At 41.0% G+C, this 14,659-nt stretch overlaps 1 protein-coding gene across 1 annotated transcript in view; it reads left to right on the top strand.

The window, feature by feature from the left end:
• Window positions 1–304: 304 nt before the first annotated feature.
• PTPN13 (protein tyrosine phosphatase non-receptor type 13) overlaps window positions 305–14,659 on the top strand; it is a 92,120-nt gene continuing 77,765 nt past the window's right edge. The window contains exon 1 of the mRNA XM_088531632.1: window positions 305–388. The gene's annotated coding sequence lies outside the window, so the exon portion shown is untranslated. The remainder of the gene's footprint in view (window positions 389–14,659) is intronic.

The following is a 14,659-nucleotide window of genomic DNA, read 5'->3' as shown; positions in this document are numbered from 1 at the left end:
CGGGGGCGCGAGGGAGCGGCCGCCTCCGCGCGCTGCCGGCGGCGCTGAGGGGGCAGCGGGCGAGCGGGGCCGGCGGCTGCGTGCGGCGGCCGGAGAGGCCCGAGGGGCGGCTGCTGGCGACGGGCCGGGCGTGCGCGCGGGGCGGGCAGGAGGGAGCGGCGGGGCGGGGAAGGCCGCCGTGCCCGCCCTCTTCACGCCGTGCGGGACGAGGGGCGCCGGGGCTGGAGCGGCGGCGGGAGGAGATGCTGCTGCTGCTGCTCCCCCTTCACTACCTGCCCGGGCTCTCTTACAGGCGCCGGCCACAGCCTCGCGCGGGGGAGGGCGAAGCCTCGGGCTCCTCGGCTCCATCGCCGCCCTGCGAGCGCCCGCGGCGGCTCTAGAGCGGCCGGTAAGTCTGGCCGCCCCTGCCGCAGCCCCGCCGCTCCGCTCGGCTGCCGAGGGGAAGGGAAGCGAAGGGAAGGGGAGGGGAAGGGAGGCAGCCGCCTCTGGGGGTCCCGCGCGCGGGCGGCCGTTGGCCGCGCGGCCCCTCCGCGGCGCTGGGGGAGGGGAGGGGGGCGCAAGGCGGCGGCCGTGAGGCGCGGGCGGGCGGCAGCCGCGGGGAGAGGCCGCGCAAAGCCCCGCGGGCGCCGTCGGCTGCTCCCCTGGGCCTTCCCGCGCGGCCCGGAGCGCGGGTCACCGCGGGACACGCGCCGGGGCCTGGGTCTGCCGCCGGGGGAGGGCTGGCGTCGGCTTGTGCCCACAACGGAGCTGAGCGCCTCCCTCTGCACCCGCGCTCGCCCCCAACTACTGAACTGCCAGACAGGCTTTTTGCTTTAGTAATTTTCTTTTGGAGGAACAGAAACGAGGTAGAAACGTATTGGCTGGCGATGAGAAATAGCATAGGTTTCGCTGGCTTTTTTATCTCATAGCAATCGACACCTCCGCAAACCACAGGGTAATCTCGTTGCTACTCTAGATTGTGTCATTCCCTTTAAATTGCGTGTTGAGAACAACAAAGACGGTGACTTCATAGGGAACCGCCAAGAGCTGCTCTATACCCCTCCTGTTTACCCAGGAAACTGTTGGGAACTGGTTTGGTTTTGTAGGTGGCATCTGGAGCGAGTGTGGGACATGGAAACTGCACAGTTGGTTGTCACAGGTAATCGCTGCCTGGGCATCTTCCTGAGGCGTGAGGTTTGGAGGAGGGAATGTTGGAGCGGCCCAAGTCGTGAGGATCAGTCGGTTTGTGATGCCCCAATGGGAAGAGAACACATTCTGCGATACCGCACGGTGTAACTGGGTCAGAACTGGGTCAGATTTTGACCCGAGGGCTCAACGTCACGTGAGAAAGCAGTCACCGACTGCATGCGTTCCTGGGTGTTTCGGCTCCCACATCACCATTTGTGCTCAGGCTGCTAAAGGGGACATAGTTAATACTGAAAATAATGACCCCACATTCCATGTTAAAACTGTGTATCCGCTCTCCGATTCAGTTGCCAGGGCAAATCTCGGTTTGAATAATATGAAGGGGTTTCTGCGAGCGTTAGAATCCAGCAGGATGAAGATACTACAAAGAGTACAATTTAAATAGTTAGGTTCTTGTGCAAGAAATAGTGATGAGGAAAGAGTAAATCTGGTCTTACCATCTTTTGTTTGGTAGCGCAGTTGCAACAGATTTTGCTACCACTCCTAATGCTATCAAATGTAACTATCTTTTCAGCTTTTGTGTCTGGCATTTGTTTTTATATGGAGTGCCTTTTTTTTTTTCCTGTTAACAAGCATATTCGTAAACAGTCTTTGCATTTGAGCAGCATTTTAAGGTAAGAAAAAAATAATAATGAGAGAAATTATCTTATAAAGTTGAGTTGTAGATTTTCTCTTTCCTTTTTTACACAATATTTTGCCTGATGACTGGAAAAGCATATAATATATGCTTCCTCCAATGAGCTTATTTTTCACTCTTGTGTGGTTTTAAAAAAGAAAAATCATTGTGTACTTAAAGGTATTAATATTGGTTGTATACTTCACACTCTGTTCATTTTATAGTTATAGGCTCCATGGGGAAAGTATCTGTACATCAATTTCAAGGACAGGTTTTTTTAAATGTTGGGGAGTATTCCTTAGCATGTCTCAGGCTAAGCTGCCATGCAAGGTCGTGAAGGGTCTGTATTTACACTTCCGTCATATTAAGGTGATCAAGAAATGTATTTTTTATTTGTTTATTTTGTTTAACTTTTGTTTATTTAACTTTTGAACATACTAGTTAACTTGGAGGATTAGGGTTAAAAAGTCAACAGATAGAAAAGAAGTAGGAAGCCAGCTATATCACAGGGTATCATTAAAGCAGCTTAGCTCTGTGGTGGTGGTTGAGAGAAATTGGAAGCTATGAGAACCACAGAATCAAGGACACTTGAGCACATGGAACAGCGTGCATGAAGTAGCGACGTGTCTGTGGGAGAGGAAGAATGGGCTGAACAGTATGGAGCAGGCAGAAAAGAGTGTGGAGTGTCAGTTTTTCAGGGGGTAACTGTGAATGGAGGTGGTGGAACCTAGTATTCTGTTAGCAACTTCACAGGCCCTTGAAAGCTGAAACATCCGGTGATAGAATGAGAGGTAAATAACCACCAGAACCAGTCACCTTGCAATGATGGTAACTTGTGCATAGCCCAAGTTCAGCACTGTCATTCTGAATGCCCTGAAGGCAGGCAGTGAGGGAGCCTAGGAAATGGAGGAGATTTGATTCCTGAAGGTGGGAAACCATCAAGGTACAATCGTTGCATTTGCCTGTTTCAATGGTAAGGAAGGTATTATGTTTGACCTTGTCGTTTTGATGTTTTTCCTTTTGCTTCTCTGACAGATCTCACCATATTCTTTTAAAGTGGAATAAATATTCCAGTGAAGGATTACAAGCTTGTTGCTGTTAGCATTTATCTATTGCACTTTTCAAAGAGCAAAACAAAGCAAATGTTTTTACTTTCATATGTGAAGCAGGTTACTGTTCTGAAATAAATTGGCACTGATATTTTGCTCTCAACCAAATGCAGGTATGAACAATAATAATTAGCAGTTGTATAGCACTATAAATCTTCAAAGTGCCTTCAAATCTTAATCAGCAAACTCTAATAGCGCTCTGTTCCTTCAAGAGAGGTAAGTAATTGGATAGATAAAATAGGATTGGGCAAAATCTTAAATGACGCTTATTGTTGAAATGCCAGGCGCTTGGACAAAGCTGCTCTGTATCACTGGAGCCTCTGGATACTGCCATGTGTTAAATGGCTTCAAATATATGCTCACATATGTAACAATATGGCCCAGAAGAATGGTTTCACATAGGCACCCTCTTGTTCCAAGGCCTCTACAGTCAGGGAATCTGAGGAGTCTTTCTAGTGGCTGTTGGAGAGCACTTTTGAGGCTCAAGGGTAACAACAGATCAGATGGGATGTGAGAAAGAAAGATTCTCTTTTGCAGAGATTTCCAATTTGCCCATCTGCAGAGGCTAGAACCTTTATTCCATCAGTGATATTGTTAAGCTGGATGTAGTTTCCCCAAAGGCTGGTCAAACCTAAGAACATAGTATGGTTTGGTCTGGCTGGCATGTTTCGAATATTTGAGAGAGATAGTTGGGTTGGTTAAGAGCCTCTGTCAGTCATTGTTGTTTCTCTACTTGGAAAAACAAAACAAAACTGTACTTTCACTGTTTTAAAACAACCTGTGAAACAACAAGACATTAAAATAAAAGCGATTTGGGATAGTGTGTCATGGTACAGAAAATACCAGTAAACAATTACCCTGGCCTGTCACTTTCTTGGCCAAGCGCAGATGGAAGGCTATGAATGCCAGAGTAAGTTAATGCTGTATGTCACCAGTTAACTATTAATGAAATCTGTCCATCTGCAAAGAAGGGTGGGACTTCAGAAAGAAGAGTTTCCCAGCCCCACCTCCTCCTCAAGTGTGGAGAAGGAAGCTTGCATTTACAGATGGGATGGGCAGAAGACGACTCTTTGGTGCCATTTTTGTTTTGCGTAGACTTCTCTTGCTTCTGTGCTAGTTAAATACCTGGTGAGCAACTAGGCATGTTCTTTATGCCTCATTATCCATTAAAATATTTTCATAAAAGGTAATGAATTGAATAGGCTGCTTTGGGACAACGATATACCTTGTGAACTTGAAAACCAATGACCAGGATAGAGATCTGTTCCAGTTAACTTATGAAATTTCTTTAGAAGAATCACAGAGGTGAGAAGGCTTTGTTCTCACGGTGCATCTGTTGTTCTCTATCTTTTATGTGTAAATTTACTATGTCAGACTAGCAAGCCACAGAAGTGTCTGCAAGTTGTGTGTCAAGGAGCAAAGGAGACTTGTTGTAAGAACTGCTCGTTTTGCATGCTGATATTTAGTGGGAAGGCTGTAGCTTTGCAGGGTGTTCAGTATTATTAACAAGAATGTAGATGGAATTATAATGTTAGGTTTAGGATTAGGTGTTGTGTCAGCTTATGGTTCCTTCTCCAAACAGCTGACCCTCAAAATAGATGAGGCAAATGACAATTGTCAGAGGGTATGGAGCTCTACGTGCTGTTTCATGGGTAAAAGTGGAACAGGGATGTGTGTGACTGACCCCAACATGACCAAAAAGTAAGTGTCAGAATGTGGAATTGAACATAAGCCTCTTAAGCTTGTCCAGTGCATCAGTTAAAACACCCTGAGAAAAAAACACCCATCACTTTTTTCAGTAGGTGACAAGGCTTTCAATTTCCCTGCCCTTCTCTTCTGTCAGAGGAAGGGCATGTTTTAGAGGGGGAGCATTCTCTTAGCTCTGGCTCAAGAATTATTTTGATTCCTGTAATGTTGTCTTAGTAAACAACTTTGATCTGTGTCTTTGGGATGAATAGAGCAAGTAACTTCCTACCAAGCTTCATGAAATTTTTGCAAGTTACTCTGAAAGTGGTCATAATAACGGGATGGGTAGTGCCTTCAGGTTTATGTTCAGTATCTCAGAGACTGTAAAAGCTATTTTCACTAAAATTTTATGTGTATATATGTTTATATATAAACGGTATAAATATATACACGTGTGTGTGCTTTTACAGTGATCTTATGTAGGAGCAAGTTGTATTTTTTAGCAGCCTTATTACACTAGTCTCGGTTCCTTCTATGTTGTTCTCTGAGGAGCAGTGCTGTTTGCTGTAGTGTAAAATTACTGATTCTAGTTCTTTGTAATCCTACAGTTATGCCAGATTCCTATAAAAATTGTTGCATGTTCTGTCTCAACTTCACTGCTATTTTAGAAGCAAAATTGAAGAGCATCAAGAGGTTGGTTGTTACATCAAAGTAATGTTCATGCCTAAGCCACATAGTTGGCGATGCAAACCTCTCCAAGTATTGCTTCCATTCTCTAGTCTTTATTTTTCTCCATTTAATAGCTAGTGCTACATTCTGGCAGTGGGCAGGCCCTCCAAACCTGTTAGAGAAAAAAACCTAAGGAACTGAGCATAAAGGCTTTCCTAAGTTATTACTCAGTACAGACAGAACATGGCTTATCTCGTGATCCAAGAGATTATAGACACTCTCATTTGCAAGTCCTTGTTAGTGCAGTGGAATTGGTTCCCAGTGATTAATTTTATGTTTCATATGAGGACCTTTTTCCCTCTTCAATATTCATTTCTTCAGCATCTCACTAGTGTATGCAGATTGACTGCTGTATCTACCAGTTTCATGTAGGCAGGAGTAACTATGTGAAAGGCATAAAACCGGATAAACTTGGAACAGTTGTGATCCTAGTGCTGTGAGAGGGTCAGCAAAGAAAGCTAAAAGGACTTGGCTTTCAAATGACATGCCTGCTGCACAGTCAGTGTTCAGAGGCCCTGCAGGACTTTGCTGTTGAAATCTTGTTAACTACAGAATTTCATACTTGTAAGCAGCTTTATTTGGTGTTAAGTGTGATCTAACTTTCTTGCTAGGCTGTCGAGTTCTTCTGCCCACTGCTGCTATATATTCTACTTTTAAAAGATCAAATGGATTAAAGAGGGGACTAAATTAAAGCTTGAAACATATTTTAACTGCTGGAAATATTTGTGCTTGTGCTTCCTAGCGAAGTCATGACTGATTTCAGTGATTTGGGTTCGCTCATTGCCTGAAGCAATGGAGCCTTAAAATTGTAATATTTAGGTTTTTGTCCATGTCGTATGTAGATAGTTAAGCAGTATAGCAATTTTCTGCCTAGAGATTGCTCACCAAGATATCAATACTGTATAGTATCGTGCTACTTCTTGTTCTGCTCTGTTGATGTAATTTATCAACTGTAGCAGTTTATTATTACTGACTTGAATGAAATGGAAAAAAAAAAGTCTCAGAGCTTTGGAGATAAGAGTAACCGAATAAAAAAGACTCTCTAATTCTTCCATGATGATTTGTCAGTAAGAGTTTTCTTTGAAAGTTACAACATTAAAGCGACAACATTAAGTATTTTCAGGATTTATTTGGTCTTTGAGCCTTTTTTTTTTTTCTCATCTTGAAATAGTTGCATTGCAGTATCACTTTAATTAACAGTGTGCCAGAAATGCACATCAATCTCAGAGGTCTTTGTAAGTAGAAATGTATATGTTGGAGGATGTTTCTTTCTTTTCATAGTTTAGTTCTTGACGTTTTTTTTTTACCTTCCTCAGGTAGAAAGGAAAGGGGAGTGACTGTTTTGCCTCTCTGCCTTTCCCATGTAATTAGTGAGTGGAAGATCCATTTCTAGTGCTCAGATTGTGGTCAGTGAAATAGTAGCTCACTTGATCCCAGCTCAATATAAAGCTGCATCTGTCGTCATTGAATTAGCCCGGGGTTTGAATGCCAGGCAAGCAAATGGTTGATACAGTGATACATGTGTTACTTTTATTCTTTACCTCTGAATGTCAATGCCTCACTGCAGATGCGTGAGGGACGATCTCTGTAGTATGTGTTGCTGACTGGACAGCTGTGCAGTTAAGTTGACGTGGAGTTATCCCTCCAGCAGCTTAATTACGGACTGTATGTAAACTTCCTTGAATAGGGTGTTTCAAAGGGTTATAACTACTGTTTTCTTCTTCAGGGGTTTGTCGTTATTGTATTTCTTTCTGATGTCTTAGGTAGTACATTATAACTATCTTTTAATGGTTGATATGCATACTTGTTTGTTGTTCTGAAGCTAGTTTGCTTTCATCCTCTCTAGGGCTCAAAATAGAGCTTGGATTACTTTCATTAATTGGGCTACTAAGGAAATAAGGGAGCGTTACCTGTCTGCATGCATTAGCCAGAAATTGCATTTGTCAGTAAGGGTTTTTAACACTTCCTTTCACAATTCAGTGTATACATAAGAATGCCTATAAACTGAAAACAAAACAAAATAGAAAACCAAAAATCACGAGTTCCTGATAAGAATAACAGTTCTGAAATGTAAAATATTTTAGTGCTTTGTGTTTAAAAAGGCTACTGGAATTGGAACAAATGATTTAACAAGCCAACTACAACACCTGGGAAATTTTGAAAAATTGTGTGTGTATGAATTGATTAAAATTGTATTAGGACTGTTTTTCTGGCAGTGCACATTGTTAGAAAGCATGAGCACATTTGTGGTGTGCTAAGGAATCTTCCTTTCCCTCTGGTTTGGGCAAATGGGCGGCATATCCCTGTCCTCTCACAAATTGGTGGTGGAGGCTCTCGTGAGACCAGGCCCTGCCTTGATACAGATAGGGATGAGCACTCAGGCCTTCCAGTGCTCAGCAGTAACAACTGGGTCCTTGGAAGGCGCAGCAGTGTTTGATGTGTCTTGTTCTGTTGAACCACCGGTGCTCAGGAGGCTATTCCAGCTCCCCAAATCCGACCTGTGCCTGAGGGGTCAACTGCAGCAGTTCACTGAGTAAGAGGCTGCAAACAATCGGCACCGCCGCTTCTTGGGAAACACATGGAAGGTCAGAATTGGTTTCCTTCAAGGGATTTGTTCTGAAGCTCTTTGCCCGTGAGTGCGTGTACTTAAGAACACAGGTTTATCCCTGAGAACCTTAGCTTTTCAGCAGCTTAATTTCTCAGTGCAATTGCAGTCCTTTGAATTGCCTTAATAATGAATTTAAATGTTATCTGATGATAAAGATTTTCTAGCTGCCAGTGGTGAATATTTGTTTCATCATCTCTATTAGACTCATTAATTGTGTGGCTTTGCAGGTCAGTTATCACATGTGTGGAACAGCCAGCATGGGTTTAGCACATGGGCTGCTGCATAGAACTGAATTACTGAAATAGCTCTGCAAAGCTCTTTGATGTCTAATCAAAATATGTGTAGGCACAATATTGTTGCAGGACAGTGGTGTTGGCGAAAGGTATATTTCATTTTTTAAATAGATTTTGATACCATTGTTTTCTCTTGTGAGCAATGTTGCTTGCTTACTTTGTTTTGAACTATTCTTGCTGTTTTTCTCATTTTCCTTTCTTCTTGGAGCAGTTCCATCCTTGGTGAATTTGAGGAATGCAGTATTTAAAAGAGGAAAAACTTAACCCTGCTTTTTTGTTGTTTTGTTATAAAACAGTAAGGGAGACCTTAAAAAGCTTATTATCATTTTGTTATTTTACTTATTATTTTGTTATTTTACTTGCTTGGTTTCTGTTCAGTAAAATAGAATATATTTTCTAGGCTGGAAAATGATGTATACTTTTCACACAGTGCCTAAGTACAGCTGTGTTAACTGCAGCCAAATACTATGGACTAAAAGTGTAAATGGGTTCAGAAAGGGATTAGACAAATTAATGGAACAGAAGCCATTAGTGACTATTAGACTTGAAAATGCAGCTCTAACCTTTAGCTTAGAAGCTCAATAAACTGCCCATTGCCAGGGAAGGTTAGATCCAGCCTGGCAATCGCTACATTCAGCTTTGGGTATGCTCCTGAATACAAAATAAAGTAGGTAGCACCTCCAAACGGAGAGCTTCTCTCAACATCTTATTTTTTTTTTTAAATAAAGCTTAAGAAATGTTTTGTAGTTTGCACTTGAAGACACTGCGTGTGCACAGACTTGCTTCCTGGCACGAAGTGCGATCCTGCGAGCACGCAGAAGCCAAATGCTTGGAACTGCCCCGTTGTCCCGATTAGTGAAAGGCTGCGTTTCTGCAGCGTGTTGCTAGTGCAGGGCATATTCTTTAGCTGCAGTACTGAGTTATTTCGCTGAAGACACATTTTCTTTTTTATATATGACAGAACAGTGCCTTGTAAAGGTCGCGCTGGAGCAGCAGAGGTGGTAGGAGTAGTCTGCAGCGTTTAGGACAAGTGGGGTTCAGCTGTATGACAGTCTTTTGAAGTGTTTTAATAAGTATCCAAATAGAAGCAGAGAGCCATTGTTTCCTGTTTTACTGTAAACTTGAAGTTCAATTCATTTGATTTCCCCCACTGAAATGGGTATTGAGTTAAAGGTTAGGTCAGTGCTCTGGGTTTGGGCTATAAGCAGCTGTCATAGCTCTGGAGATGTTTGCACCATAGCTGAATAAATATAAACAGGATGTTCAGACATCTGGTTCACGCTTCACGCTGCAGTTCTTCTTTTTTTTTTTTTTCTTCCATCTTTTCTCCATTTCTCCATCTTTCGTTTTTCTTTCCATTCTTCTCTATCTTCTCTTCTAGGTTTCTATTCCTTTTTCCTCAGGTTCCTTAAAAAGGGGTCAAATAAAGGGTGTTGAAGTAATCGTGGGAGTTATTTGCCACATATTGAACTCTGTGAGGTAAAAAAAAAAACAGTTGCTCATGTTGCTCATGTGGAGGGAGAAAGAGTTTTTTATATATATATATAAAAATGTATATATAAATGTGTATATATATATATACACACACGCGCACACGCGTGCACACACACACCCCAGGTCAAAGCTTGGGGCATCAGAATCTTTCTGTTGAAGTATTATGTATTATTGAAGAGGAAAGTGAAATACTAATGAAATAAGAATAATAGATTTAAGTAATTGTACTTTTAAATGGTGTCATGTGAGGAAAAAATGTTGAGAGATAGAATTCAGAAAAATAAACTTAAGCTCAACTACTAAAGTCTTAATTGATGAGCCATCCTAAAATTTAATGAACTCTTACTGATTAGCACGTCAGAGGATATGTACGCATGAGTGCAGTATACTGACACTTAAGATGATTTTACTTACAAATAATCTTATTCTTCATCACTGTATATGTGTTAATTCAGTTCCAGGTAGACGCAAGCTAGGAAATGTTGGGCCATAGGTTCTTTTCACTAACTTAATAAGAGGGTAGGATCTAGTCTGGTTTTTCTGCTGGATACCACATGCATCTTGCTTAAAGCCATAAAGCATTATGAATCTTAGAGTTTGCAATCTGCCTTGCACAGTTAGAGAATTTTTTGTAGTAAAAGTGGGCATTTCTGCCAAAGACAGTTGTCCTACAGAGAGCTGTATGATTTTGGTAGTAGTTTAAATAACAAGCTTAAATAAGCAAGCAAATAAAAAGAACAACTTGCAGAGATGTATCTTGTGTGTGTTTTTTAATAGATCAGGAACATGTTACTTAAGAACTGAAGGGCATTCTGTAACGATAAAAGATGTGTGTTTTGTTCTTGCTTGCCTCAGCATCAGATCCTTGTTCTCTGCTGGCAGTCGTGTATGTGCTGTTTTGCTGTGTATGCTTTTTTGCAATATATGCTGAAAGAAGCATATGGTGGTCACAGAGTTTTTTTCAAACAAAATCCTTCTAATTTATTTCCTTTTTTTTTGTCAGACAGTGATGGTCTTTGTGTCTTTCATCAATTAAAATGGCAGAACAGAAAGAATAAATTGAATTTCACGTGGTATATGGAATTCTCCACCTAGCCTTTCACAGTAAAGAATACAGCATGCAGTGTTGTAGAAAATAGGTTTTGTGCTGATATTAACTGAGCTCTTTAAATATGTACTGGTTTGTACTGAACTGTCTCACCCAGATATTATTAAAGAGCTCTGGATCACAGAATTTAACTTTTCACCCTAATGTGAACTGCAAATCGGGAAGTTGCTGATTATGCAAAATTTGCCGCTTCTGCTTCCCTCTTCAGTGGTTTTGGAGAAGTGGAGGAGAAATTATTGCCTGTCTAGACTTCAATAATTTATATAAAAATTTTCTTTTTATGTAGACAGCATTCATTTTAAGGCTTATGATGTATTCTCAATGATACGCTATAAAAGGAAGTTTAAAAAGTGGTGTGGGGGGGAATGCTGTGGCAAGAACTAATACGCATCTAATAGGAGTGGATACTTAAAGTAGTTTTCAAACCCTGAGGAACACTGCTGTTAACACTGTTTCACAGTTCTTTTTCTGCTGGTGTGAAACTCTGATTTTTCTGTGAGACAAACTATTTTAGTGAACAGTAGGATCTTTGGAGAGCAGCTATAAATTGTGAGTGAGTTGTGATTCAGAAAGGTTTTGGGGATTTCCTTCTCCTTTCTTTCTCTTCGCTCTGTCCTAGGATGGTGAAGGCTAGGTTAGTGCCAGGTGTCTTCAGTTAATATTTCTGTTAACTCTCCAGATTTTCATGTCTAGCTGTTAAAACGCAGCCACTGAATACTTCTGTGCAATTGTTTCCATCTAAAGGATTGGCTAATTTTCAAATTTCAGGTGAGTGAAAAAGGGCTGAAAATGTAAATCAAATAATGAAAATATTCCCAAAAAATTGCTCAAGGAAGAAATGTTTCTCCCTTGTTAATTGGCTAGTAGTAATTCACAGCATGCCTCAGGTTTGCCAGCAAGCCTTGGCATCCATATGGATTTTTAAGATGAAAATTGCTGGTACCATAAACTGCCACTTTGCCTCTAAATCGGCTATTTCTTCCTTGGCTAAAACAGTATCTGCACACTCTTACAAAAGCATGCTTTTTTTGTCTTGTTTATCTCTGTACCCTCTGATGAAGTCTCGATTCCTTCTTCCATGTCTAGTAAGGAGTCTTGGGTTCGTTTTCCCATTCTGTGTATGCAGTTTGAGGTAAACCAGTAGGACTGGACCAGCTGTTGTTTCATAATAAAAATCATGAAAACAGGTATCAAGACATGTGGAAGTTGATGCCGTGCGGTGTCTGTAGATAACTGTAATCTGTTATAACTGCTGTTATAAAACAAGAGATTGTCCTGCTCTTTTCCGTCAGTAGTATGCCCAATTCCATAGTTAATGTGATCAATAAAGGGTGCATCAGTTCAGTGTTTGTGTTTATTTTGGGTTCTTCTAGTTAGTTTTCTTTGGAATTCTGTGAAATACAGAAGTTACAGTTGCTGCACATTGAATTAGCAAAATAATTCAGAAGATAGCAAAATTTGATAGATTCTTTCATTGAGCTAACTCACCCTGGTCCAGCTGCAACTGTAAAAGGTTCTCAGGGATGTTATAAAATCCTCCTCCTCTCGTTCTGCTTAATCCCTCATCAGGCCAGGGACTTCAGTGGTTGTTACAGCCTTCCCTTGGCTCCATTCCCGTACCGGGAAGTGTGTCCTAAGTCCTGTCTCATAGTAATGGTGGATACTGTTCATAAGAACCTTGTTAGAAGGTAGATGGTGCTGTGACTTCCTTTTTTCTCATGGCTTCTAGATCATAAAGGAAAAAAAAACATGTGCTAGTTTGTTCTTGCTATGCCGCCAAAGATGCAATATGGCTCTTTGCCCTTTAAATCCCCTAATATGAAATTATTTATAATCCAGATAAAGCCAAAGTTGCCCTTTTTTTTTTTTTTTTTTTTTTTTTTTTCTTCTGACAGCAGGCTTGGCATTGTGTCATGGAAGGAGGTGCTGCTATCTTGTTTTTCCTGTTTTTTTGGCAATGCCATCTTTAGCTTGTTCTGTCCTGTAATCTTTCCAAGTACCAAAATATTGTGGAGCACAGGTTACTGTCAGATGAAGTCTTTGTACTTTCTAGTCTAACCTAATACTAGTTAAAGGACACAAAACTACGTCAGATCTGTTCAGTGTTGACTGTCTTGCTGTTCGTGCTTTTACGAGGCGTCACGCAGTATGTCTTGTTCAGATGGTCTTGTTAAGAGTTACATAAATCATAATTGCAGCTATTTCATGTTGCTGTCACATGATGCTGAAGCTATTCTTCATAGTGATGATGGTTTTTATTTTGCACCATTCAATTTCTTAGTTTAGAAATCAAACCTAGTATGATTTGAAGGTGGGCAGCAGTAGCAGGTAAATGAATATTTTAAGTAGAAGAGAAGTAACATCTTTTCAAAAGGTGAAAAAAAGATTCCTTGGACAGTGAGGACAGTTAAGACCTGAAAAATATCATGTCTGTAGGACTGCATAAAGCATGCATAATATGTTAAGATGAATCAAAAATGGGGTGTGCATTATAAATTTGTTCAAGGGGCAAAGGGTTAAATTTGTTCAATTGAACAACTACTAAGTTGTAATCAAGTTACTGAATCATGCAGTGTATAATTATCTATCTCTTCTGAAACGTAATAAACAGTGACAGGCCGAGGGACTCTACCCACTCTGGTTCTGATTAACTTAAATAATTAAGTACTGAGCCCTGTGTGGTGGGTCAGCTAATGTTTTAGGGTAAGATCATGATTTCCTAACCATAGCCACTCAAAGTGTTCAAGTGGCTTTGTCTGCTAATTAATTTTGAACTAAAGCTTTCTAATTGCAGGATTTCATCTAGACAGCATAAGCTTCTCAGGAAGCTTCTGGCCACCATAAAGAGATGATTTTAAATGTAGGTATCTGTGCTGGGAGGGAAAAAACAAAAAAAGTATTTTGTGCAAGTTCTTTCAACAAACAAGTATCTTTAGACATTTTACTGAAAAAGTTTGTGGTAATTATTCTACTGTCTACCATTCTCTATTTTATATTTTGTGTACAGAGTTCAATACCATTTAAGAAGCTGGTCAAGCACTAGGTATGAAATCCTGATGTAAATGTTTTAAGTTGCAGAAGTAGATGAACTGTGTATAGTAAGTTCTAGACCATCTGCCTTTGAAAACAGCAATATTTACTCGATATTTTCAAGATGGTGGCAAGTAACTTGCATGGAAACCCTGCTCAGTTTAGATGTAGTAGAGACCATAGACAACTTGAGAGCTCAAGTAACAGTGGAATATCATCCCAGTAGCAGATGTTCAGAGTTTGGGGAAATCCTATAATGAAACCATAGGAAGTAATATCCTTCTTATACAGAATGTCTTCCTTGTACTTGGCAATTGATTTGTTTTGTAACATGGAAGTCTATGCTGCACGTTGTCTGCTCTCTTCCTTTGGGTTTTTATGATCTACTTTGCAGAAGGGTTATTGAATATGGCGTGTGTGTGCACACAGCGTGTACACCTTGGTTCTTAAATTAATTTCCGTGTGTGAGTATGGAATTAAATGCAGAAAGAAGTGAACAGCAATCTGAGAGAACCAAGTCATCCCCCTAGTTCTCAGGGACTGTGTGCTCAGGCTGAGCATGGAGTAGTCTCCCTGTTTGCACTGTGCACCTTGCAATGAGAGGACAGATATCTTCTAAATTATCCAGTTTGCTCTTTTCCTTAGCTGGCTTCACCAAATTATGTTTAATACTTTGACCTTACTGCTAGTTCACCTAAATTATATTACAGTGTGAGGTTCTCAGTTACTTCTCAGAGTCACGAAAGGAGATAGAGTCCAGTTCAAGGATCAAGGGGATGAACTCCCAGTAGTGTACTCTGT

The sequence above is a fragment of the Tinamus guttatus genome, unplaced genomic scaffold, assembly GCF_059628265.1.
Source record: "Tinamus guttatus ecotype Peru unplaced genomic scaffold, ASM5962826v1 Tinamus_guttatus_pri_ptg000423l, whole genome shotgun sequence".
Lineage (NCBI taxonomy): Eukaryota > Metazoa > Chordata > Aves > Tinamiformes > Tinamidae > Tinamus > Tinamus guttatus.
Note: the sequence above shows the minus strand (reverse complement) of the source record. Positions and strands in the feature narration are given on the sequence as shown.